General features: G+C 35.8%; 1 long non-coding RNA gene and 3 other non-coding genes across 8 annotated transcripts in view; 3 read left to right on the top strand and 1 right to left on the bottom strand.

Annotated features, from left to right (window-relative positions):
* The window catches only part of LOC110427392 (uncharacterized), a 7493-nt gene extending 3188 nt beyond the window's left edge, over window positions 1-4305 (bottom strand). The window contains exons 1-3 of one of the 5 annotated variants that reach the window (XR_016351694.1): window positions 1168-4305; window positions 1031-1071; window positions 247-842 (exon numbers count right to left, since the gene is read on the bottom strand). This is a non-coding gene — a long non-coding RNA (uncharacterized LOC110427392). Of the gene's footprint in view, window positions 1-246 lie in introns of all 5 variants that reach the window. The other 4 variants (XR_016351690.1, XR_016351695.1, XR_016351691.1 and 1 more) reach the window with 4 other exon arrangements.
* Window positions 743-815, top strand: TRNAP-UGG (transfer RNA proline (anticodon UGG)). The gene has a single exon. It is a non-coding gene; the product is annotated as a tRNA-Pro (tRNA).
* Window positions 1654-1725, top strand: TRNAP-UGG (transfer RNA proline (anticodon UGG)). The gene has a single exon. It is a non-coding gene; the product is annotated as a tRNA-Pro (tRNA).
* Window positions 3405-3476, top strand: TRNAP-UGG (transfer RNA proline (anticodon UGG)). The gene has a single exon. It is a non-coding gene; the product is annotated as a tRNA-Pro (tRNA).
* Window positions 4306-4313: the final 8 nt, after the last annotated feature.

The following is a 4313-nucleotide window of genomic DNA, read 5'->3' as shown; positions in this document are numbered from 1 at the left end:
TTGGGTGCGAGAGGTCCCGAGTTTGATTCTCGGAATGCCCCAATCCCTAGATTTTTTCTTTTTGGATCCCTATATTATATCCTAAAATATTTGCTTAGAGGAATCTGATCTGAAGTCAACATTAAGAGCATACTACAGAACTTTATGGACTTAGATTGATCTGTTTCCTCAGAAATAAGTGGCAAAATAAATATATAACTTAGGCTGTATGTACAATGTTTGCATGTGGGCAAACTAGCCTCATACCTGGAATCACAGTCATAAAAAAATGGAAACCTGCCTCAGCACTGTGAAATAAAGGAATAAAGTAGTCAATCCACAACAACCAATTTGGCTAAAGAAAAAGGCCAACAGAAAAAAATGTGCCAGTGTCTTCCTCTGAGTAAGATGTATGCCTATCTATCATTCTGACCAATCACCAGTCCACACTCTGTTATGAGCCTCCTCAATATGGCCTCTTCTCTTGCACCAATATGCCTTCAACCAGAGCCTTGCAGAGAACATTTTATTACATGTCATTTTGTGAACAATTCCTGCATAACTGCTAATTGCCCTATACACTCATCTTTGAACAATTTTGACGCACTTTACTACATATTCCAATAGCTACAAAGGCTCACAAACAATCTAGTTGTCAGAGACTTCATCAATAAATAAAGAACGAAAAGTAAGCACTATTTTGTGAAAATTTACCACCTATAGATGTTATAATAATAACAAAACAATTACAGACTACAAAATCGGGAAATTGGTCTAGTGGTATGATTCTCGCTTTGGGTGCGAGAGGTCCTGAGTTCGATTCTCAGAATGCCCCAATGCCTATCTTTTTTCTATTTCGTTCCCTACATTATATTATGAAATATTTTATCAGAGGAATCTGATCTGAAGTCAACAGTAAGAGCATAATACAGAACTTATGGACTTAGATTGATCTATTTTCTAACAAGTCCTCAGAATTAAGTAGCCAAAAAAAACCAAATAAATTAGGCTTTATGTACTATATTTGCATGTGGGCAAGCTAGCCTCATACCTGGAATCACAGTCATTAAAAAATGGAAATCTGCCTTGGCGCTGTGAAATAAAGGAATAAAGCAGTTAATCCAAAACAGCCTATATATATATATATATATATATATAAAAGGGAATGCCAACAGAAAGGAAATGTGCCTCTTTCTTCTTCTGAGTGAGATGGATGCCTATTTATCATTCTGACCAATCCCCAGTCCACACTTGGTGGTATGGGCCTCCTCAATTTAGCCTCTCCTCTTGCACCAATATGCCTTCAACCAAAGGTCTAAACAAGATTTGAAGCTAGCTCAATGCAATTACAAAAATGAGTTTACAGCTAAAGTATTTAGCATCCCTTGCGTGAATAAAGAGTTTAGTATTCATCCTTCAGAGTCTTGCAGAGAAAATTTTATTACGACATGTCATTTTGTGAAAATTCCTGCATAACTTCTAATTGCCCAATATACTCATCTCTGAACAATTTTGAAGCACTTTACTATGTATTTCAATAGCAAAAAAGCCGGCAAACAATCCAGTTCTTAGAGACTTCATCAATAATAAAAAAAGAACAGTATGCACCATTTTTTGAAAATTTACCACCTATAGATGTTATAATAATAACAAAACATTCCAGACAACAAAATCGGGCATTTGGTCTAGTGGTATGATTCTCGCTTTGGGTGCGAGAGGTCCCGAGTTCGATTCTCGGAATGCCCCAATGCCTAGCTTTTTTCCTTGAGGTTCCCTATATTATATCCTGAAATATTTAATCAGAGGAATCTGATCTAAAGTCAACATTAAGAGATTTAGTACAGAACTGTATGGACTTAGATTGTTCTGTTTTCTAACAAGTCATCAGAAATAAGTGGCAAAATAAATAAATAATTAGGCTGTATGTACTCTATTTGTATGTGGGCAAGCTAGCCTCATACCTGAAATCACAGTCATTAGAAAATGGAAATCTGCCTTAGCACTGTAAGATAGAGGAATAAAGCAGTTAATCCACAACAATCTATCTAGCAAAAAAAAAAGAAGGCCAACAGAACAGAAATGTGCCTTTTTCTTCCTCTGAGTGAGACGTATATCTATTTATCATTCTGACCTATCACCAGTTCAATCTGTGGTATGGGCCTCCTCAATTTAGCCTCTCCTCTTGCACCAATATGCCTTCAACGAAAGGCCTAAACAGGATCTGAAGCTAGCTCAATGCAATTACAGGATGACTTTACAGCTAAAATATTTAGCATCCCTTGTCCGATTAGCAGACTTTAGTATTCATCCTTCAGAGCCTAGCAGAGAAATATTTACTATGACATGTCATTTTGTGAACAATTCCTGCATAACTGCTAATTTCCTATACCCTTATCTTTGAACAGTTTTGAATCACTTTACTATGTATTCCAATAGCAAGAAAGCTCACCAACATTCTAGTTCATCAACAAATAAAGAAAGAAAAGTAAGCATCATTTTTTGAAAATTTACCACCTATAGATGTTATAATAATAACAAAACATTATAGACAACAAAATTGGGCATTTGGTCTAGTGGTATGATTCTTGCTTTGGCTGCAAAGGTCCCAAGTTTGATTCTCAGAATGCCCCAATGCCTAGCTTTTTTCTCCTTGGTTCCCTATATTATATCCTGAAATATTTCATCAGAGGAATCTGATCTGAAGTCAACATTAAGAGCAAAATACAGAACTTTATGGACTTAGATTTATCTGTTTTCTAACAAGTCCTTAGAAATAAGAGGCAAAATAAATAATTAATTAAATTAGGCAGTATGTACTATATTTGCATCTGGGCAAGCTAGCCTCATACCTGGAATCATAGTCATTAAAAATTGGAAATCTGACTTAGCACTGTGAAATAGAAGAACAAAGCAGTTAATCCACAACAACCTTCCTAGCAAAAAAAAGGGCCAACAGAAAGAAATGTGCCTTTTTCTTCCTCTGAGTGAGACCTACACCTATTTATCAGTCTGACCAGTCACCAGTCCACACTCTGTTCCATGGGCATCCTCAGTTTAGCCTCTCATCTTGCACCAATATGCCTTCAACCAATGCAATTACAGAATGACTTTACAGCTAAAATATTTAGCATCCCTTCTGCTATTAGCACACTTTAGTATTCATCCTTCAGAGCCTTACGGAGAAAAATTTATTATGACATGTCATTTTGAGAACAATTCCTGCATGACCGCTAACTGCCTATACACTCATCTTTGAAGAATTTTGAGGCACTTTACAATGTATTCCAATAGCAAGAAAGCTCACAAACACTCTAGTTCTCAGAGACATCATCAACAAATAAAGAAAGAAAAGTATGCACCATTTTTTGAAAATTTACAACCTATAGATGTTATAATAATAACAAAATATTACAGACAACAAAATAGGGCATTTGGTCTAGTGGTATGATTCTCGCTTTGGGTGCGAGAGGTCCCGAGTTCGATTCTCGGAATGCCCCAATGCCTAGCTTTTTTCTTTTTGATTCCGTATATTATATCCTAAAATATTTGATCAGAGGAATCTGATCTGAAGTCAACAGTAAAAGATTTAATACAGAACTTTATGGATTTAGATTGATCTGTTTTCTAACAAATCCTCAGCAATAAGTGGCAAAATAAATAAATAAATTAGGCTGTATGTACTATGTTTGCATGTGGGTAAGCTAGCCTCATACCTGGAATCAGTCATTAAAAAAATGGAAATCTGCCTTAGCACTGTGAAATAGAGGAATAAAGCAGTTAATCCACAGCAACCTTTCTAGCCAATAATAAAAAGGCCAACAGAAAAGAAATGTGCCTTTTTCTTCCTCTGAGTGAGACGTATGCCTATTTATCAATCTGACCAATCACCAGTCCACACTCTGTGGTATGGGCACCCTCAATTTAGCCTCTCCTCTTGCACCAATATGCCTTCAACCAAATGTCTAAGCAGGATCCAAAGCTAGCTCAATGCAATTACAGAATGACTTTAGAGCTAAAGTATTTAACATCCCTTGTGCTATTAGCAGACTTAAATATTCATCCTTCAGAATCTTGCATAGAAAAATTTATTACGACATGTCATTTTGTGAACAATTCCTGCATAACTGCTAATTGCCTATACACTCATACTTGAACAATTTTGAAGCACTTACTATGTATCCCAATAGCAAGAAAGTTCATCAACATTCTAGTTCTCAAAGACTTCATCAACAAATAAAGAAAGAAAAGTATGCACCATTTGTTGAAAATTTACCACCTATAGATGTTATAATAATAACAAAACATTACAGACAACAAAATCGGGCATTTGGTCT

The sequence above is a fragment of the Theobroma umbraticum genome, unplaced genomic scaffold (genome assembly GCF_002168275.2).
Source record: "Theobroma umbraticum cultivar Fairchild unplaced genomic scaffold, ASM216827v3 scaffold_30.0, whole genome shotgun sequence".
Classification (NCBI taxonomy): domain Eukaryota; kingdom Viridiplantae; phylum Streptophyta; class Magnoliopsida; order Malvales; family Malvaceae; genus Theobroma; species Theobroma umbraticum.
Note: the sequence above shows the minus strand (reverse complement) of the source record. Positions and strands in the feature narration are given on the sequence as shown.